This window comes from Ursus arctos, unplaced genomic scaffold (genome assembly GCF_023065955.2).
Source record: "Ursus arctos isolate Adak ecotype North America unplaced genomic scaffold, UrsArc2.0 scaffold_1, whole genome shotgun sequence".
Classification (NCBI taxonomy): domain Eukaryota; kingdom Metazoa; phylum Chordata; class Mammalia; order Carnivora; family Ursidae; genus Ursus; species Ursus arctos.
The window spans coordinates 59,241,543-59,264,543 of record NW_026622763.1 but is presented as its reverse complement, the minus strand read 5'-3'; the positions used below and the strand labels follow the sequence as shown (position 1 = coordinate 59,264,543).

The 23,001-nt window shown below is 41.5% G+C and overlaps 1 pseudogene; it reads left to right on the top strand.

Moving 5' to 3' along the window:
• Nucleotides 1-10,145: 10,145 nt before the first annotated feature.
• Nucleotides 10,146-10,543, top strand: LOC123000452 (60S ribosomal protein L27a-like; annotated as a pseudogene).
• The last annotated feature ends 12,458 nt before the right edge of the window (nt 10,544-23,001 follow it).

Here is a 23,001-nt window from a genome sequence, read left to right as displayed (position 1 = left end):
TCCCAGTAGAGGCTGTGGGTTATTATTTTCTGACTACATTGTATTTGTCAGAAAAGCAATTAAGGTGTTGAATCGGAGAAATTCACATACACGCAGGCACGCACATAAAGGCTCAGAGAGCTATACGATTCAAAATGTACCTATACTGCTTCAGATTCATGTTTTAATCTATTAATTACCTATTCTATAATTACTTAGACAATTATGCTTTAATTCTTCTTAAAAAGGATTCTGGAAGAACAAAGGGGCTTCTCATAGAGTATTTAAAATAAAATAGAATTAGCAATCTGTAACTTAAAATTATACATGACATTTAGCTTCATTTAAAATTAGAGCACCAGAAGCAGCAGATTTCCATGGCATTTTCATTATGCAGAGAGGTAAACAACAAATAAATAAGCCATACATGAATATGAAATTAACAGCATGATAATTGCTTTACTCCTACAGTGTATACGATATTAAATCCTCAAATAAACACTTACTTAACCTCATTCTCACATATGCCTACTGCTTTTATCAAAAGCAGCATACCTGGAAAGCTCCAACTAAGACAGCTTCCACAATGAGGGACAAAGTCCACAGAAATGACTGCCATCCCCTGGAAATTTCAGAGTGATTTTTTGTGAGATCTAGTATTGGAGGTAGAGTCGAGAACCCATAAAAGTGAGAGGAAATCGAGAAGCCGATAAAAAAAGGTATTTCACATATCATTATTATTGTGCTTATGACCTCATCCTTAATTCCTCTGCCCGTTCTTCAATGGGCCCCATCCAGATCCTGAGCACAACCATTCTGGGGGAAATGCTACCCCCTGCAGGGCCCAGGCCCAAGCTCTCCCTCTCTAACACAGACCCCTGCTGACTTGTTGGACAACATTTATATGTGAAACCGATCAACCTTACTTCTGCTGAATTTTGCCTTCTCTGCAGTAAGCAGAAAACTTTTGTAGTTTCCTTATGGCTCTTAGTAACAGCCAAAGCCTTATCTTACGCTCTGGGCCCAGCCTTGCCCTAACTTTAACCCCAAGTAATGGTTTCTCTAGCTTACTCAGAGCCTGAAACTGACTCATTTATAAACAGGCTTCTGGCACTGTTGGAGTTTTCCAGTAAGCAAGAGTTAAAGGCCCAGTAATAATGTTACCTCTCCCCTTACAAGTATGAAACTGTTGAGTTTCATAGAGTTCAAAGTTGTTTGATAGAACTTGAAAAATGGCTTATCATTTTCCATAATGTACTCAAAGGTAAGGTTTGGGAGGGAGGTATGGCTTGTATACATATGACATGGTCTTTCCTTGCAGGAAAGATCAAACCCTTCACTGGAAACCAGTGACTAAAAAACAAAAGAAACAAAATTAATAATAATAATAAAAAAACAATATCGAAGTCCAAAAGAAAAAAAATCTTGTCTCAAATAAGCATCTTTAAAAATTATTAAGTTCTGGGGCGCCTGGGTGGCACAGCGGTTAAGCGTCTGCCTTCTGCTCAGGGCGTGATCCCGGCGATCTGGGATCGAGCCCCACATCAGGCTCTTCTGCTATGAGCCTGCTCTCCTCTCCCACTCCCCCTGCTTGTGTTCCCTCTCTCGCTGGCTGTCTCTATCTCTGTCGAATAAATAAATAAAATCTTTAAAAAAAAAAATTATTAAGTTCTATTGTCCCAATGATGAAATTAGTATGTCTTTGTTGATCTAAACTTAAATTTGGCACAATGGGTAAATTTAAGCCCGAGGCTTTGATGCCATTATCAGAGCCTCTATCAGTGAACGCTTTAACCTAATTACATTTGATGCAGCAAATCAACAAAACCACTGCTGGTTATGACCTCTGCCAAGAGCACTAGCGAGCTAGACAAATGGAGCTTAAGATGCTATTAGTTGTTCTGTTGCAAAGTTCCAGATACAAGCCGACAGGAGGCTGTCGCAGGGCCTGGGCATGCACCTTCCAGATGGCACTCTGCATTGGCTTGTGGCAGAGCTCACAGGGATACTGGCACATTTTCTCTGTCAAAATGAAAGTTTTCCAATTACAAGGAGATAATGTGAGGAGATGCAAACTTAATCTCTTGAACAAAAGGTTGCAAGCTGTGTAATAGCCATTTCAGGGGAGAGATTTCAGGATCGTTCAATTGATTTAAACATTACAGATCACAAAATGGGCTATCTTTTCTAATAAAACCAAGGAATCGGCTGTGGTTGATTTTATTTCCTAGAACAACGTTGTAACGGTTTCATCATCTAAGGGATGCTTCTTTTAAATTAGTGCTCTTCCACTGAATTGAACCCCACAATTTTTTTTTTTTTCCTAATGTATTACCAGGTACGAAGAAGCCATTTTTCCTTTTAGTTAAACAGCGAATGCCTCACATGAAGGCTTCCGGTGTGACGTTCTAGCAGACCGCTGCTGGATACCAGATCATAGAACCTCATTAGGAAGCCCGCACGTGTTAAATGGTAAGACAGCACCATTATCATCAAAACCTGCGAGATAATTCAGCTAAAATGTTTGCTTCTTCATGTGCTAACCCAGCAAGCACTAGTAACAATGCTATGCAGAACGACCAATAGCTATGGAAATGAGGTGACTGACCGATGCCCATCCAAAAATAACCAACGCGTCACAGCAAGTCAGTAGGAACTTTGCTGTAAGGTTACTTCTCGGGAAGATGTGGATTTGCCACTTGACAAGACATGCGGGCACAGAGGAGAGCCACTGTATATCCACTTCTAGGAATCCGACAGGGACCCAGATAGGATCAGAGTGTGCCTGTGCTGGCTTCCAGCAGAATGTTCCCAGGTAACTGCAACCACAGTCCAGTGCTGAATGTGTTATACCGAACTTCAGCAGAAGGTAAATGCAAAGGATCAGACGGTTCCAATGTCAGCAGAGATCCTTCAATATTTATGCTGGATTCCTTTCTGTGTGTGTGATTTAAGGGGAATTAACCAATCCAAAATGTCTAAGCAGAGATTCGGAATATTAAAAGGGACAAGGTAGGCTTCCAAAAATTAATTAAGCTAACCCACACACTGAAGACACTTTTACATCAAATTCCCAAATCATTTTAAATACATGCTTGACTCATTTAGATGAAGATCAATGTTGCAAGGTTGAATAAAACAGCAGATTGCAGTCGATAGGGTAAAACCATAGTAAGCAGATGCCTTTTGTCGTTTCCATAGGAAGTAGCTAGGAAACTGTCATTTCTTTACTGAAAATTCCGTCAGCTAAATAAAGCAGGATTATAAATTCTAAGTAGTCTCCACTGTAACATTGTAAGATGTGTAAATCAGTCAGAAATATAAGCAAGCCCTTCAAATCACTCAGAAAACCTAACAGATTCTTACTGAAGAGTTAACATTTTCAAGCAATGAGCATTTTTAAAAAGTCTCAGCATCGACATAAAGTGGTCTAGAACAGCTGTTGTAAAGCTCAACATCAATTTTATGTCGGCTCAACTGCTAAACAGCAATCACAGTGACATCCCTTAGGAGGCATTTAAGGACCCCAGTGTATAGCAATTTAAAAACTGAGCAGGAAATCAAAATAATTCCACGACTGTTTACGAAAATACGTCTCCCTATGTTCCTGTACCACCACCTAGTGGCTACGTAGCTCTCAATCGGCCCATTAATAAAAACCAAAGGGTAGCTGTTGGGATCTTCTAAAATGAAAAAGAGAAATAAAGGAAGAAGAGAGGAAAGGAAGGAAGGAAGGAGTGAGCAAAGAAGGAAGGAAGAAAGGGAGGAGAAAAAGAAAAAGAGACAAGAGAATATAAAAGGGAAAAAGGAAAGAAGAAAAGTAGTAAAAACAAGTACACATAAAATTTCCAAGTCGTATGATCTACGTCCTGATAAAATTCACAGAATGTTATCAACTAAAATTAAAACGTTATTTAAAACCATTTTTGCTTTCTTTATCTATCAAGTACATGAAAATTCTATGGTTAACAACTGGCTGTTAAAAAAAAAAAAAAAAAAAGGTGGGTCAATTTCTGGGCCATCGTTCCACACTGTAGGACCTACAGATATGCTGGCCTAAGATTATATAATTATTTGTGATAGCTTCACAGCTGATCTGTAGAGCTGCTTACATAAATTATGCCACACACGTAAAGAATAAAATGGATCTTTATCTTGTCCTGGAACAATCTCTTAAGAAATTGGGTAAGTGGGGGAAAGCAACATGTAGAACAATGGGTTTTGAATACTACCGCTTGCATAAAAATATAGGTCTTCTATCACGACTATATAGGCTCTCTGGAAGGACAAATAAAAAGCTAGAAAAAGTACGTCCACTAAGGGGAACTGGGTGAATTGGAAGGCAAGGGGGGAAGGAGATGTTTTGTAGTTTAAACCATGTGGATATAGTCCCCATTCAAAACTAAATAAATTTTAAACCTAAAAAAAAGTACATGATTAAAAGAAACTATTACATGTGGCTTTTTAAAAAACCAATAAAACCACCTGTGAAAATTTTCATTTGAAGAAATATTTGTCACATTGAATGTGAATGCAAATTTAACGTACCCGTGACAAAAACTGGTTTCTATTTTCTTCTATAAAAGGAAAGACTACTTTGGTTCAGAGGGGAGAAATTATTTATAAACGGCATAAAATTCAAGTAATGAAATACTAAAACCATTTCACTCACAGTTTGACAAGCTCTGCAAACCTGGGTTGCAGCACAGTCTTGCCCGAAGAGTCGGGATGTTGGGCGGCCTCCATGCTCTGGGCTGACCTCCCCCGGGGGTTAGGAAAATACACTGGAGGAGCCCTAGTGGCTCATCAGACCTCTCAAGGTAGAAAAGTGGAGAACGATTAGGAAGTGAAAAGAAGTAGGGAAGGTGTATGAGATCTTAAGTAGAGGAGAAACGAAACCAGGCCCATTTGTACTCAGCTCAACCTTGCCCAAGAACTGTGCTCTTTGAGGTCAGCCATTATCTTGCCACTGCGACTACGCCCAGAGCCGCAGAGAGAGAGGGAGATGTAAGTGGCAGAAGAATAAAAACCGTGGGAAGTTGTTGTGTTGACAGGTTAATTTGTTAAATAGACACCTGACTTCGTGGTTCTGCTGTTTTGATTACTCTGGGAACCTCACAAAACGAAAATCTTGAACAAGTCCCGAAGAAGATCCCGAGTACTCAGGGGCAGCTGGAAAATAGGTTGAGACAGGGAAGAAGCCACAGGTTTCGGATGAGACCTGGGGAAACTGAGGTCGCAGAACCGGGGGAAGGGCGGGCATGGGAGAACGCCAAAGGCACGAAGCCCAGCGTGGGCGAGGCCAACTGCCCTCCTAAAAGCGGAATGCATTGGAATGCCGGACTTCTCTTCATGACCCATAAAAACTCTCTACTGTTGAAATGCCTCTTTTGTTGATATTCACCGTATTCACTAAATTTCAACAGTCACTATCCGCTTAATTTTGTGTGTGAACTGGAAGGGCCATGGGGTACCCAGATATTTGGTTCAATATTATTCTGTGTAGGTCTGTGAAGGGGTTTCTAGATGAGACTAATATCTGCATCTGTCGAATGAGTAAAGCAAATTACCCTCGCCAGTGTAGGTTGTCCTCATCCAATCACTTGAAGGCCTGATAGAATAAAAGGCTGAATAAGAAAGAATTTTCTCTGTCTTTGAGCTGGGACATCAGACTTCTGCCTTCAGACCCAAATTTAGATTGGAAGTTATTGGGAGAAACTTAGCATATCTGACTCCACATTGCTTCTATTTCCCTTGCTGCTGTGACCTATAGTTTAAAAAACTTTTTAGCGCTGCATGTAGGCATGTTACAGATGAGATTTGCAGAAACCACTCTTTACCCAAAACCCACCTTGCCCAACAAGAAAAGGGAGCATGTACAGAAATGACTATGCTATGCTAAGATTTACAGGAACAACATGACCGGATTCCCATATGCAAAGGTCATCAAGGACAAAGCTGCATGACCTTCCTCAGATGTCTACAGATGTCAGTCACCTTTTAAGTCCTCGGCCACTACCACACAGTCTGGATTACTAGAGCTAGATAATGTCTTGAAATCGGGTACACAAATTCCTTTCACTTTCTTCTTTTTCCAATTGGTTTTAGCTATTTTAGGTCCTTTGCTTTTCCATATATATTCTAGAATAATCTTTTCAATATCTACAAATAACCTTGCTGGAATTTTGATAATTGAGTTAAAACACATATATCAATTTGGAGAGACTGGACCTTTGCTCGTTAAGTCTGCCAATCCGTTAATATGGTGTGTCTCTGCATTTATATAGACCTTTGATTTCTTCCATCAGTCTTGTGTAGTTTTCAGCATACAGGTCCCTAGTGTTTTGTTAGATTTAAGTGTTTCTCTCCTTTTGTGAGTGATTAATTTTTTTAAAAAAGATTTTATTTATTTGAGAGAGAGAACCAGAGAGAGAGCACAAGCAGGGGGAGCAGCAGAGGGAGAGGGAGAAGCAGACTCCCCGATGAGCAGGGAGCCCAACATGGGGCCTGATCCCAGGATCCTGGGATCATAACCTAAGCTGAAGGCAGACACTTAACCAACTGAGCCACCCAGGTGCTCCTGTGAGTGATTTTAAGTACTGTATTTTTATTTCAATGTTTAGTCTTGTTTGCTAGTACACAGGAATCTATTTCTGTATGTTTGTCTTAAAGCTTGTGACCTTACTGAACTCACTTATTAGTTCTAGAGGTTTTCTATAGATTCCTTGGGATTTTCTACACAAACAACCATGCCATCTGCAATATGGACAGCTTTATTCCTTTCCAACTTGTATTCCTTTTTTTATTTCCTTTTCTTGCCTTAATGCACAGGCTGGAAGTTCCAGCATCATATGGAAGAAGGATGGTGAGTGTGGACATCCTTGCTTTCCTCTTGGAGGGAAAGCAATCAATCTTTCACCATTAAGAATGATGTTAAGCATAGGTATTTCATGGATTATCTTTATCAAGCTAAGGAAGTTCTCTATTTCTCTTTTTCCGAGATTTTTAATCATGAATGGTTGTTACATTTTGTCCAGTGCTTTTTCTGCATCAATTGATTTGATGTGATTTTTTTTTCTTCTTTAGTCTGTCAATATAGTGGACTATATTGATTGATTTTCATATATTGAAGCAGGCTTGCATACCTGGAATGAAATCCATTTGGTCACAAATCCTCTTTAGAGATTTCTCAATTTCATTTACTATTTATTGTTAAGCATTTTTGTGTTTATATTCATGAGGGATAGTCATCTGTAGTTTTTTGTTGTTGCTGTCACTAGTTTTAGTATCAGGTTATTACTAGCTTTATATAAATAAGTTGGAATTATTCCCTCATCTTCTCTTTTCTGGAAGACATTGTATAGAATTAGCATGAATTCTTCCTTTAAACGTTCAATAGAATTTGCTTGTGAAGGTGTCTGGGCCTGGAGATTTCTTTTTTGGGAGTATTTTAATTATGAATTAAATTTTCTTAATAGTCATAGGGCTACTCAAGTCAGCTATTTCTCATTGGGTGAGGTGTAGTAGATTGGTTTGAAAAATTTGTCCATTTCATCTAACTTGGCAAATTTACGTCTGTAGTGTTACCGACAGTGTTCTCTTATTGTACTTTTGAGATCTGCAGGTTGGGCAGTGATATCTCTCGTTCATTCCATCTCATATTGATCATTTGTGTCTTTTCTTTTTTTTCTTTTTGGTCTTGCTAGAGGTTTAAATGTTATTGAACTTTCCAAGGAACCAGCTATTTTATTTGCATTGATTTTCTCTTTTCAATACTATTGATTTCTGCTCTTATCTTTATTATTTCCTTTTTCTTGCTTTGGTTTTATTCTGCTTTTGTTTCTTGAGGTGGGTGCTTCTATCATTGATTTAATACTTTTCCTTTTTTCTAATAAATTCAAATATAAATATTTAATGTTATAAACTTTCCTTTCAGCATTGCTTCAGCTGTGTTCCAGAAGTTCTGATATGTTACATGTTTATTTTCACATGGTTTAGTGAATTTTTAAAAAATTTCTTCTAAGACTTCCTCTTTGATGCATGGATTATTTAGAGGTGTATTGTTTAGTTTCTGAGTATTTGGAAAGGTTCCTATCTCTCTTTTATTCACTTCTATTTTGATACTTTTGTGGTCAGAGAACACACGCTACATGATTTCAATTCTTTAAAAGTTGATTTTGTTTTATGGCTCAGGGTTTGGTTCATCTTGGTGTATGCTCTATGGGTACTTAAAAATATGTATTGTTATTGTTAGAGTGTTCTATAAATGTCAATTAGACATTATTCGTTGATGGTGTTGAGTTTTTCTTATATACTTGTTGATCTTCTTTTAGCTCTAACAATTGGTAAGGAAGGGGGATTGAAGTCTTCAACTATAATTGTGGATTTTTCTATTTTTCCTTTCAGTTCTATCAGCTTTTGCTTCACACATTTTGCATCTCCACTGCTTAGTGCATACATATTTAGGATTACTGTGTCTTCTGGGTAGTCTGACAATTACATCATCATAGAATGTCCTCTCTATATCTTGTATTGTTCTTTGCTCTGAAGTCTAATATAGCCACTCCTATTTTCCTTTGATTAATGTTAGCATAATGTAGATATTTCCATCCTTTCACTTTCAACCTGCCTATACAATTACCTTTTAAATAACTTTCTTACAAGCTGAATAGTTGGGTCATGTGGTTTTTTTTGTTTGTTTGTTTTGTTTTGTTAGAGAGAGAGAGTGCGAGAGCAGAGCGGAAGGGGGAGAGGGAGAGAGAAAGAATCTTAAGTGTGGAGCCCAACATTGGGCTCCATCTCATGACCCTGAGATCATGACCTGAGCCGAAATCAAGAGGAGGTCGCTTAGACAACTGAGCCATGCAGGCACCCCTTGGGTCATGTTTTTTAATCTACTCTGCCAATCTTTGTCTTTTAATTGGTATAGAGCTTTTATTTAGTGTATTTATTGATATGACAAAGTGTAAGTCTGTCATTTTATTTTTTGTTCTGTTTTCAGTTTCTTACTTTTCCTTTTCTTGCCTTCCTATGAGTTACTTGAACATTTTTTTAGAATTTTATTTCATCTATTGTGTTTTGGGTGTCTCTGCACATATTTTACTGTTTTAGGTATATGTCAGCTACACATAACACCACAGTTTACCAGCGTCAACCTTTCACCAGTTTCAGTGAAATACAGAAAACTCACCTCCCTATAACATCACTTTCTCTTCCTCTGGTTATAATCGCTTTAAATTTTTTCTCTGCACACATTTAAAACCACACCAAATGGTGTTATAATTTTTGCATTAACCATCAAACATAAATTAGAAAACTTAAGAGGAAAACTAAGTTCTATTTCCTTTCTTTTTTTTTTTTTTTTTGGCCTATGGGAAGGCCTCAGAACTGGAACCATCTGGTATGTCTGAAGGCAGAAGCCTGGGCACGGAGCACTGAAAGTTAATTTTGTCCAATTGGCAATTAGACACCTAGACTCCCACCCCCACACTGTACAAACCTTCCACCATTCTACTATAAGTGCTTCCAGGACAACAGACAGCTAAAGAAAGGGTGAGACATCTGTGGAAAATAGGGATATTAAAGAAAATGTCTGCATAACAACAGTAGTAATATTGTCCCTTCCCCACCCCCACCCCACTCTGTACTCAGATGTTGCCAAGCAAGATTTTAACTCCCGCACTGAAAACTTGAAGATTCCTTTGGTTGGTCAACTAAACCCAAAAGAAAAACCCTACCTATACTGGCCCTTTAGCCAGTTTTTACCACTGAAAATCCTTTTCATCCTCAGGTGAAACCCACACCATCCAGAAGCACAACCACGCACATAAAACTTCCCGTCGGCTTTTTTAGTGACCGACTCTTAAACAGGAACAGTCAAGAATCACGCGGCATTTAAGGGAATCTTCTGATGTGAAACCCAGAAAGCAGAGCAAATAAGCAGGAACAGTCAGGACAATGCAGTAAGCACGGCAGTAGAACGAGAGGAGAGAGAGAAGACAGTACCTTCGTGAACACGAAACCAGAAAAAGGAACATACAGAGAATGAGAAGGAGCTCTTGAAAACTAAAAAAGATAACATACAAAAGATTCAACAGCACGTCAGGAGGTAATGTTGAAGAGGTCTCCTAGAAAAGAAAAACAGCGTTTTCATCTGGGCTGCCGACATGCCATCCCGACTGAGGAAGACCTGGACACTTCGGGGACACGTGAGCCGCAGCCTCAAAGGCAAACCCGGGAAGCACCCGGGAGGCCGGGGTCATGCTGGTGGCGTGCATCACCGCCAGGTCAACTTCGACAAACACCGCCCGGGTTACTCTGGAAAAGTCAGTGTGCGTCATTACCACTGAAAGAAGAACCAGAGCTTCTGCTCAGCTGTCAACCCTGATAGACCATGGACCGCAGCGAGCAGACACAGGCAAATGCCGCCAAAAACAAGACTGGGGCTGCTCCTGTCGTCGATGTGGTGCCATCCGGCTACTGGAGAGTTTTAGGGAATGGACGGCTCCCCAAACAGCCTGTCGTCATGAAGGCCACAATCTTCAGAAGAGCTGAGAAAGATTAGGGGTGTGTGTTTGGGGGCGGGGGCTATGTCCTGGTAGCTTGAAGCCCCCAGGAGGGAGCTTCATTAAATGGTAACAAGTGAGTTTCTAAAAAAAGAAAAGAAAAAAAAAAACAAAACAGAAAAACCTGAAATTAACAGAGAAGAAATAAGAAAACAATAGAATCAAGAGAGGAGTTGCCGTATCCATTAATAAGAGTTCCAGAAAACTAATACAGATAAAATGAACGGGGAAGAAATTATTAAATAGTATATGATTCAGACTGGAATGGAAGACAGAGTCCAAGCGTGCAAATTTCGAGGGGAAAATGTAAACTGATCTGTTAGCTATGTGCTAAATTCTAGAAAGAGCTTTAGAGATCTACCGAACAGTTTGAAAACGAGTTAACAGTAGAACATAGAAAAGGAAACCATATAAAATTAGGGAATTCTCAGGGGAGAAAAGTTGTAAGAAAGGAAATGTAATCATACAATACTATATTGCTTTGCTGTGGAAAACTTCTAGGCTGCCATGATAATGTAACACTGAATAGATACTTCAGCCAATTGTGATGTGGTCTGGGGAGAGTGAAATGAGGGAAACCAGGAGAGAGCCCAGGGAAAGGGTGGCTGTAAACTCCATGTCCCAAGATAGAACGTCCTGTCAGTAGATCATGTCTCAAACTGGAAAGCCGAGAATTAGCAGTATAAATGTGCTATTGGAAACAGAGTTTAAAACCAGAACAAAAGAATTAAAGTCAATGTCTGTGGGAACAGGGAATCAAGGGGTAGGGAGGGGTGGAACAGAGGCCTCTGAAATTCCCCATTAGCTTTGTAGTATTATTTCACTTTAACAATAAGTATGCATTATTTTGACTAAAAACTAATTTGAAAATACAAGTAACAGTAATCCCAATGCATTCTGAAAAAAAAAAAAAAATTGAGCAATATGGAACAGTGCCACCAAAAAGTAAGTGTCTCCTCCTTCCCCACTGCCCAGAGTGACAAATCCCCTCTAGTTGCAAAGAATCTAGGGTGTATGCTTCAGGATGGTTTTTGTTGTTTTCCTACACACACAAATGTATACCAAAGTAAAAGCAGCAGCTCAGGGGTAAGTGGTTGTCGTGGTTAATATTATGTGTCAACTAGGTTAGGTCACTGTACCCAGATATTTGGTTCAACACTATTCTAGATGCTCCTGTGAAGGAATTTGTTGGACGGGCCTAATATTTAAATCAGTAGACTCTGAGTCAAGCAAAAAACTCTCCATAATGTGGGTTGGCCTCATTCAATCAGTTGAAGATTTTAAGAGAAAACAGACTGAGACGCCCAGAAAAGGCAATTCTTCCCTGGGTCTCCAGGCTCCTTTGCAGCTTTTGCCTTTGCCAGCCTCCCTAAAGTCATGTGAGCTGATTCCTTAAAATAAACCCCTCTCCTTTTTGATCTGTGTGTTTCCCTACATCCTGTTGGTTCTGTTTCTCTGGAGGACCTAACAGTGTAGTGTTTTAAGGGTATATTGAGAATGGATGTGAAAGCTTAGAGGAATGAGTCTGAACTGAGTAATAAAAGATATGCTCCAAAAAAGCCTTAGAAAATGGAAAAGCAAAGATAAACTGGTTAGGTGCTGTGTGTGATTTCAGTACAGAGAAATGCATAAAAAGGATCATTAATATGAAGCATGTTTGTTCAAGGATTTAAATTTTAATAGTAATTTCAGAGACGACATGCTGGTGGTTATGCTCACATTCACACAGCTGCAATCCTTCTTTCACTCAAGACAAAGACCGAGGAAAAAATTGGAAGAGAAGCTGAAATAGTAAAAAGTTGTTAGGAATCAAATGAACTTAATTTCAAATCCCTGGAGACAGAGTAGGTTTCGAGTCCTTATTTTGTCTTGAATTTGCTGTACAGTCTTAGAACCATTTTTCCATTTGGGTTTCATCTTGTGTTCTCACATATATACAAGTGGGGATAATTATTCCTCTCTTGCATGATTATAGAGATGATTAAATAAGAGGATGCATGTGAATATAAAACCCACATCGTGTTGGGCAAGAAGTCATTAACAAGTAATGAATATTAGTTGCTTCCAGGGAGCACTTTAAAGGACACCGAGTCTTAAGTGACTCTTCCCAGCAAGGGGGAATTTCATAGCTCTCTTCTCAGCAGCAGGAGAGAAGGCAGAAAGGAAAGGGGAAGAGGAGAGAGAGAAGGAAGGAAGGAGACAGAAATAGAGAGGACCCCGATTACCCAAAATGACTGCCATCTAGAAAGAGAGGGTGGAAAGAGTGTCCAAGTCAGTGGAGGCGGAGAGCTGGAGGTACAGGAGCAGACGGGGAGGAACAGGAGAAAATATTTTTTGTTATATTCCATGTTTACCACTGTAGGTATAATGAGGTCGATTTTTTAGTAGGACTTTAATAGCTGGCACCAGAATTTCTCCTCGGCAGAGACTGTCTTCGTTCAGGAAAAAGTCGTGCTCGTGTGTTCCTTCCCACCAAGGCGCAGAGCATGGTGTTAGCAGACAACACGACAACACTACGTGAGAATGGGGAAGCTGCTCTGCATAGGGCGAAGGGAGAGATTTCTTGTTTTTTCCCCTCTGGGTGGAATAAGGTCAGAGTGAAGGAGGAAGATGGGAAGCCAGCAAGATGGGGAAAATCCTGGGAGGAGGTGAGAGGAATCAGTGAACCCCTCTGGTGGTAGAGAGGCCAGAGAGGGAATGCCTGACAGAACTGTGCTACTTAGAGGATTTGCTTTGCTGTTGTAGCCAGCAAGATGGAGGCACTCATGTCAAGCAGCAATGCAAGCCACCAAGGGCGTTGTGGCTAAGACCAGATATCTCCAAAACCAGCCCAGGCTGAAGACACCCCGAACTGATAACCCGCAGAACCACAAGAGGCCTGCAAAGGCCCAGGACTGATTAAACTCCTTTAAAGAGGGAGAACTTTTGCAGCACTGTCAGACTCTCCAGATGCGGATCCTTTCACTTCTGACCACATCAGAAAGGCAACTGCCGCTGACGGCTCTGCCTGAGTGACCTCCGAACAGAACAGATCTTCCACGGCTTGAACAGAAGCAGAAGTGCCGAGAGCCGACCCAGACAGGACAGAACCGAGGCCTCATTTCAACTGTGTGCTCGCGGACCCACTTCATGTTTGGTTTGTCAACTTCCTATCCCTTGTTCTATCTTGTTTGTTCTGTGACTTTGTACGGAGCTTCTCTTTGAGTGAAGGGTAGGAAGCCAATTTAGAGGCATAGTGAGGGGCGCCTGGAGGGCTCGGTCGGAAGAGCACGCGACTGGATCTCGGGTTTGTGAGTTTGACCCCACAAGGGGTGTACAGATTACTTATGTACTAAATAAATAAGCACAGTGACATGTCTTTGAGTTTGAAATCCTGAACCTGCTTTTCAATGTTAACCTCGCTTTGTGAGGGAATAAAGTTGATACTGTAAAAAGACACGACCCACGGGAGCGCCTGCATAGCATGCTGGAGACCGCGGTCGTGCAAATCCCGACCTGCACCGTGTCCCCACTCGGCCTTTGTGCGAGGTGCGTGAGCTCATGAATGTTAAGAGGGCTTTCATCTGTACAGCGGTGCTGTTCTTCTCAGGAGCATATATTTTGAAGACCCCAGGGCAGAAGGTGCTGGATGTACCCTGTCTCAAGGAACCTACTCGTTTTCAAGAATTCACTTTTCCTGGGGCGCCTGGGTGGCTCAGTCCGTTAAGCGTCTGACTCTTGATTTCGGCTCAGGTCATGATCTCAGGGTCCTGAGATCGAGCTCTGCGCTGGGCTCTGTGCTGGGTGTGGAGCCTGCTTTAGATTCTCTCACTCCCTCTCCCTGTTCTTCCCCCCAACTCATGTGCCCCCCCATTAAAAAAAAAAGAATTCACTTTTCCAGACTTATTTCTCACTCCTTCTCAATGCAACTGTTCTCCTACAACTATTTCTCAACACATCACCTATGAAATGCATTTTTTTTATTGTTAGAAATATTTCCGCTGTCTTCTACCATCCTTGGCTCCCTATTTAATTTTTATGCAAGTTTCAGCTCAATAGCCCCTTCTTCCCGTCAGCCTTCTGGATTACTCCAGCAGAGCCATTCCCCCCAACCCCACCCTCACTTTACTGTCTTCAGCACTTCTGTGCGTGTCATTAATTTGACGATCAATCCTTATCTTTTCATAGCATATACTTAGTCTCTAGACCACTTCAGAGACAGGGCAGTAAATTCAGTAAAAATTACCTATAACAGGGTAACCTATAATTGTTTAATGTTACAGAGACAAATGCCAAGTTGTCCAAGTTTTTCAAATTCCCAGCTGTATGTTTTAAGCAGAAACTATTCATAAAACATAAAATCAGGTTAGTTCTCATTTCTTTGAGATTTTATACCAATTCCATGTCACAATGCTTTGGCTAATACTTCCAAATTAACCATCATAATCACGAAGAACAAAATGTGGGACTTGGGCTCCCCTGGTGAGTAGAGCAGATGTACTGTGCGAATTGATCAGATGCTCAGTGAAGAATCTCTTGAAAAGGACTCCCCATTAGTACTAAGTACAGTTCTCCGGGCACAACACGTTTTTGGCTGAGGGTCTTCAATCAACATCTCACACCATTAGTAACATGAATAGGAGCATCAAATTGTTTTATTGATCACTCTATAAATACAGAAATAATGGAATTTTGGAGCCACAAAGCTATTCTCAGAAACACTTTGCTTTTTCTTGGTTACTTTTGGTGACTTATGATATCGTTCAAGAAATCACAGTGATGGTGTCATGCTGTGCTCCCTAGGGACATGTTTCTGCTTCCGCTCTCACTGACAGCATTGTATTGGGGAAGCACTGCACAGCACTGTAACAGTGCATTCGTTGGAGGGCAAATATTCTTGGACAACTCCAACAAAAACCACTGCAGATTACAACTACAGAAATTCAAGAATGATGCCATGAAAATTCAAAACAATATGATATACCCGTCTCACTAAAGTACATAACCTTTTAACCAGCAAGAGACATCTTTTTATTTTTAAAATTTTTTAAAAACATTTATTTGAGAGTGAGTGAGTGAAAGAGCACAAGCAGGGTGGAGAGGCAGAGGGAGAGAGAGAAGCAGGCTCCCTGCTGAGCAGGGAGCCAGACCTGGGGCTTGACCCCAGGCAGATGCTTAACTGAGGGAGCCACCCAGGTGCCCCAGGACATCTTTTTAGAAACTGTTGCTATACTACAGGTATCTTGACTGCAGCAATGACCTTTTGTGCTCCTGTCTATCTCAGAATGTCTATAAGGAAATGAATGAGGGGTGCCTGGGTGGCTCAGTTAAGCATCTGCCTTCAGCTCAGGTCATGATCCCGGGGTCCTGGGATTGGGTCCCGCATCAGGCTCCCTGCTCAGCGGGGAGTCTGCTTCTCTCTCTTCCTCTACCCCATCCCCCACTCTCGTGCTCTCTGTCAAATAAATAAATCTTTTAAAAAAATGAATGATAGATGGTTGTAGAAAAAACATTTCTAAAGAAATGTTCTTGGCTTTTACCCTGGGAGGAATGCCTCTGCTGTCAATGACACTATATTCCAACACTGGCCTATCTATAAACTTCTGGACCAGTGGTTTTAAACATGTGTACATGAAAATCATATCGGACATTATTAAAATGCACATTCTTGGAGCACTTGGCAGTAACTTCTGTTAGAGTACATTTGGAGTGGGGCCCAAGCACCCATGGGTCAGCTCGCAGGACAGAGGAGTTGTGGGACCACACTTTAAGAAACACCGCTTTGGATCTTGGACAACATAGGTCCTGTGCCCTCTATAATGAGAAATGGAAATAATGTTGCTGGATCTCCCCCCTCTAGCCCAATATCATTCTGGACCTGAGCCAATCTAGGCTCTGAGGCAGTTCATCAGGTCGGAGACAGCATGTTGCACTAGGTAAGGAAGGACGTCAGTGCTGTATTTTTAGTGATTTGCTTGTGTGGTTAAGTTTCTCTTCAATTAAATAGTTAGCATTTGATGCAAACTGAGAAAGTATGACTGGTTTCCTGGCATTTCAGTACATATGATCGTTTTTAGAATTGGGGCTCAGTAGTAGAAGCTTAAGGAGACCTAAGATAGGGTAGCTTGGGTTCCTATTCATTATGGCGTAACAAAAGGCCACTGGCTTAGCAGTTATGGGGCGCTGAGTTTGAATCCTGATTCTGCCACTTTAGCTTTGCAACTTTGAGCAAATTCGTCTCAATAAAATCTCTTGCACGGCAGTTTTTTAAGGAATCAGAGAAATCTCATATGGCAAGGACAAGGCACAGAAGTAGTGAGCTCTCACCTTCTTTCACTCCCTTTCTTAGTAGCATTTCCTTTCCTGATTGACAGTATGACTATGTAGTAAGTCTTCCAAACTAGCAGGTTCAGGGTCATTTTTAAAAATTTACCCCTTCCTCATGTTTCTTATCCAATTAGTCACCAACTCTCTCAGCTCTGCTCCTGAAAACCTCGCCGACTGCCACCTGCTCTATCAGGACTTTATACTTGATGCCCCCCTTTATCTGGAATGTTCTTCCCCTTCTATTCTTCTGTAGGGCAAGGGTGTCCCATGCTCTCAGAATGTCACAAAGCCTTTGATCATTCAGTGCTGCACGGGCTTCTCAAGGGTCACACTTAGTGTGAGTGCCACGCAGTGCTACAGTCGAAACTGTGACGCTCTGCACGTGGATTCCTCTCTATGATGGCGCTCTTTCCTCACCTGGACCCCTTCCAGAGGGGTTATAGACTGCCCTTTAACACAAGCTCTGGTGGAGCACCAAAGATGGTTGTCATCCTTCATGTCTGTCACCAGCACCTGCCTCTGCCCTCTTGACACCCCTAGGGCTGCCGGTGCAAAACAACGCCTACTGCCCGCTTAGCTGGGGCTCACCTCTTGGGAAAGACACACGAATCTGCCCTTGCACAGATCTCTTAGGTCAGATAAAACGATGCCATCGTTTCAATTTGAGTAAAGGGCATTTCCCTTGAGTATGTCAACAAAAGGAATTAAGATATAAAGATAATCTATGCCAATCAGAAATGGAGAGGTCCAGACAACAAGAAATCAAGAGACATTTCTAGAGATAAAAGATTTCTTTCCAACACCTGAATTAAGTATTTAAGAATGAAAAACATTTCAAATGCTTTATCTTGAAGCACAGGTACTCTACCACGCGACCTGGGTTTCTCCAAATAGTTTCTCAAAGCTGAACACCAAGAACTATTGTTAGGAAGCCAATAAATCCATAAACATTTGTTAAATAAGTAATGTTCAGAAATCAATATGTAGATGATAGATCTAGGTATTAGAGAGTATAATTACACAAAATATAAAGTGATGATCAAAAGAAACAAAAGCCAAGAAGAATTTTGTTGCCTTGTTCTTGCTGTTGCCTGTTCTGGGAACCAAGTTCTGAAGGCTCGAATGCCCATGATGGAGAGCACAGTTACACACCCAGCAGCGGCCAACTTAAAACTAGCAGGGAAAGATAAAGCAGCCTGTGTGAGCCCCAGGGACTGGTCCATCCTGTGTGGTCCAGAAGAGCAGTCCTCAACTGGGTTAAACACATTTAAGACTTAATAACAAGCAAGAGATTTAGTCAAACATTTGCCAAATAAAAGCGCGGTGAGGTTACTACAAGAATGCGCTCCGGGCCGGTGGAAGGCCTGATGCTTCTGCAGTAGCACGATCAGGAGGCCTTTCTAGGACACGAGTTACTGCTGCTTTATTATTCTTCAGTAGTGGTTTTTTAAAGTTCATTTATGGTTGGAAATGCTTATGCCAACTAAAGAAATGAGCCCCCTGTAAGGGGGAGAAGTAGGGACAGTTAATCATGAGATTTGAGCCAGAGAAAGAGCAAGGCTAGTCAGAATGTCTGGGAAATAAGGTTCCTTTTCTGGAAATAAAGACTCTCAGGAGCTGTTTGATATTGTGCACGCCCAAACACCGGAACGACATTGATGGAGCACCTACCATGTGCCAGGCAAAGGTACAGTTATCGGACGCCCTTTAAGCCCCTTAGCTCATCTGATCTTTATGAAGTAAGTACTACTGTTATATACATTTCACAGATGAAATATTGAAACCACAGAGAGGTTAAGTCATTTACCTAAGGTTAAATAGCTAGCATGAGGCAGTGAGCCCATGTTGTTAACTGCCACACTATATGGCCAGTCTTACTAGGTAATACTGAAATTCCTCTTAACTAATTATATTTGTCTACTTCTCATAAAGTAGAAAAATGAGATAAGATCTTGTTAAAAGCTCTAAGCTAACTATCAACTCATTCTTTCTCCTGAGCATAAAACTAAGGATGTATTCAGTCCAGATAAGTGAATTATACTGTGAAAAAGATACCAGAGGATTAGAAAAAGGGAAGGTGCTGTCTTGATGAAAAAGAGGGTGCGGAAGAGCCAACAACGTTCTAAGGTTCTAAGGTCTAAAACAAAGTTGTTCTACTAAAAACAAGAAGAAATTAATCCCAGGGGCGCCTGGGTGGCACAACGGTTAAGCGTCTGCCTTCGGCTCAGGGCGTGATCCTGGCGTTATGGGATCGAGCCCCACATCAGGCTCCTCCACTATGAGCCTGCTTCTTCCTCTCCCACTCCCCCTGCTTGTGTTCCCTCTCTCGCTGGCTGTCTCTATCTGTGTTAAATAAATAAATAAAATCTTTAAAAAAAAAAAAAAAGAAGAAGAAGAAGAAATTAATCCTGAGCAAATGGCCCAGGATAGTATGAATGTGAGACTGGTTAACATCTTTGTATTTTTAACTCATAAAACTCTTAGAACACTTTAGATCTACAACCCCTTCCCAAATAGCAACAATGCTAAATGCAGAAATAAATTTGATGCAAAACGTTTGCTTTTATCTATTTCCTTAATGTTGCATTTTAAGATATGAATGAGCGCCTTTGTAGTCAAAAATGCCCACCCCCTGTCCCACGGGAAACTATGCCAGGGAGTGAGAGACATGTGGCTGGCCGGGCAGGGGATTTGGGACACAGCCGGGCTGATGAACACACACCTCCCTGGAAGAGGAAGAAGAAAACGCTCAGGCTGGGTTGGGTTGAGAATGGTAAGAAACAACTCCTAAAACAGCTTCTTCAGAAGCATCGGGAACAGTGTGCCTCATTAGCTAGGCCCTCTGATGATAGGCTCGGGGGTGGGGGAGGGGATTCCGTTTTACCAGGAGAAGGAACAAAGCCTCCAGTTCCTAGCACTGAAGTAGAAAATATACCCCCTCAATTAGGCTTCATCCACAAGAATTTATTAAAGGCACAAAAATGTGACAGTCATCAAGTTAGACATTGAATAGAGAAAAATGACAAGTCTGTTTCCGAGGAGCCTATTTATGATCTGGGATGAGACAAAGGAGAGTTTCAACAGCCCCCGGGGACAGGGGCCTGCTGAGTTCACTGGGAATGGAAACGGAAAAGTCTGGTTTCCTGAGATGCAGGAGAAAGCTGGCTCTGCACGCCTTGAGGGCTCCCACCTCCTTGGAGGAGGCAGCCTTTGTGTGGAGGGCTGGCCCCAGGGCACAGGGGCGGGGGCAGCAGCCACAGCCAAGGCCGGCGGGTTCTCGGGCTGATGCTGGGAAGTCAGAGAAAGCCTAAGTAGCCACATTTCAACAGAAGAAGTCTGTTGGGACACTTCCAAGCAATCACCTCTCCTTTATTAACTAGAGAGAAATTTGAGGGACCAAGGAACAAAATAACTAGTGACACATTTTGATTGGCCCCCAATGCCGATGACCTCGGGAAAGAACATCTGTTACACAGAAGTGGAGAGGCATCTTGAAGAGCGAATAACTGCTAATTAGTATTTCTTGAGCTCTATCGCCACGCTAGGCCCCGGGCACGCGGTGAAGGGTAAGAAGGCAGGTCCTTGTGCTCATGGCTCCAGGTGCTCAGGTGGCAAGAGCTACAGCCAACGAGATACACAAATGAGAAAATACCCTAATTCCAGACTGAAGTGATTTCTACTGAGTCTGGTTATCAGAGAGAAAATAACAAAGGCAACTGGCCTAAGTGGGCTGGTGTGGTGGAGAAGGGTTCCCACGTGAAAATCTTTTCTAGTAATAGAACAGTACGTAACTGAACTATTAGCATTGAAAGTTATTTAAGAAATCCATCCACTAGAGTCGATGACCTATAGGTTTCTGTAAGGAACGAAGGAAAAGACACGTGATTTGGACTTGTTCTGATTAGCACTGCTAAGTAGACCAGCCTGTAACAAGTAATATTTGATGAATCATATTATAGTTTCATAGAGTAGCTGTTATGAAACCAGGGTTTCTTAGCTATTTCCAATTGCAATACCCAGCTGTGGCACGGGATACTTTATTATGTATCAGTTGTCTCACAAATTGCCAAAGAGGAAAGCTAATGTTCTGAAATTCATGCCCACTGAGAGAGATTTCACAAATCACAGCACACTGTAGTTCAAACAGAATGGCTATGTATTAATGAAAGGAGTAAATTTCCCTTAACATGTTTTAAAATGTATTTTTGAACATTATATTTACCATATTTAATCTTTGAAACAAATTAAATTTTGATAACCCTTAAGCTAAAGCAATTATTATCAAATACTGATATGTAAAGTTTAAGGAACTGTAACCGTATTTCTCGTAATGATGGTGATAGCACATTCAAAGATACTGAAGAAAAGAGAGCTGATTAAAATGGAAAGGGAACTGCTGGCTGGCAAATAAAAATTTGAGTAACAGTTTTGTGTCTCAAGTTGTTGCAATAATGATTAAGACTGAAATTACTTTCAAGGTAACTTAAGTTATAATATTTTTATATTTAGCTTCATCTTTATCCTTTAACTTAAGAATAAGCAATGTTCTAAGGAGATACAAACTTTCAGCAGTTTCTCCCAATTGCCTCTGGATGTGTTTTATCAATACTTTCAAAATGTTGAATTCTTAAAATATTTCTATCTAAGTTTTAAAGAGATTTTGCCAAGAAAGGCCCGAAATACTTAAAACAGTATCATTCCTAACTCCCGCTGAATATCCTTAAGCAAGTTGCGGACTTTAAACAATCCGACCCACCACGGCCGGGCAACTGTGACATACATAACTTTGAGGTCCTGTGCCTACCAAAATTCTATTCTTTATGCTCCTGTAACTTAGTATGCAAGGCATTAATACAAAACCGTGATCCTACTGTGTGTGGCTAAGCTTACAAAGACAAAAAACAAACAAAAACCATCATGAGATTTGAACGAGGAGCTCTCCCAGCTGGTATTTTTTTGGCAAAAATAAGAATGCGGGGCTCACCTTGGCAGCACGTCAGGAAGCGCCCGCAATTCAGAAGGCCAGCACACGGTGGGGTATCGGGTACCCGGCCAGTCGCAGACACGGCTTGAGAGCGTGTGGCCTCGAGCACTGCTGCTCCAAGTCTGTTCAGGCACCGGAAGTTAGAAAGGCTCATTTCCGGTGCTCGCTCAGAGTCTCTGTGGGAGGGCCCAGCAGCCTCCCCACGTGATTCTTGGTCTCGCTCAAGGCAAGAACTTCTGGTCTAACGGACCGCTGCGTGCCACGTGATAGGACTCGCTACAGACTGACAGGTGAAGGAGTTTAAGTTCCTCCCCCCGCAGCAGCATGGACATCGTCTGGGAGCGTGTTAGAAAGGCAGGATCTCCAGCCCCCGCCCTACAGAATCCGAATCCCCGTTTTCGTTGACCATCCATCTCCTCTGTCCTTCTGGAGGTTCCAGTCTGCCCAGCTGGCTCTTAAGCACCAGCTAGAGCGCTCTGGGCTTGTTTCTTTTTCTCCTCTCTCAAAATCTCCATTTTCCCAGCTTGCTTTGCCAGTGTGGTCGGGGATGCAGAGCGATTCTTCCGAGCTAATGAGCTCTAGTGTATAGTCACTGATAAACTCAGTGTGCCTGACTCCTGTAATATCAGTAGTAAAAAAAAAAAAAAAAAAAAAAAATTCTGGAGATGAGTATATTTTAAGCCAAAGAATGAACCTCTAATGGTGGGATTCTAGGCACAGTGAGAGACAGGTAGAGAAAATAAAGGTTTTGGAGAAGTTGTAGTTTTTGTATGCCACAGATCAGACTGGAGGTAGGCTGAGCTGGTCTTGGTCTTCCTTGGATTCCTTTCCTTTATGTTAAACAAAGAATTCACCCCCAAATGGGAATCCAATCACCTCTACTAACTTATCAACCTAGATATATTTCAACTATCTCCTAACCCCAGACCACTGTGAGGCCCACACTCACGTTGTGTTAGGCTAGTAACATTCTAGTGGCTCCCAGAGCCCACGAATTAACTTAAACTGAGCGTATACCTGGGGTGGGGTGATTTCGCACCACTGAATGCAGACTACATGCACCAGTACTTTGCAGTACCCTGAGAAGTCCTGGAATTGCACATTCTTGCTTCCTCCATCCACCTGCCCCATTGCCAAATCTGGAAATCCAGGTTTCCAAATGTCATG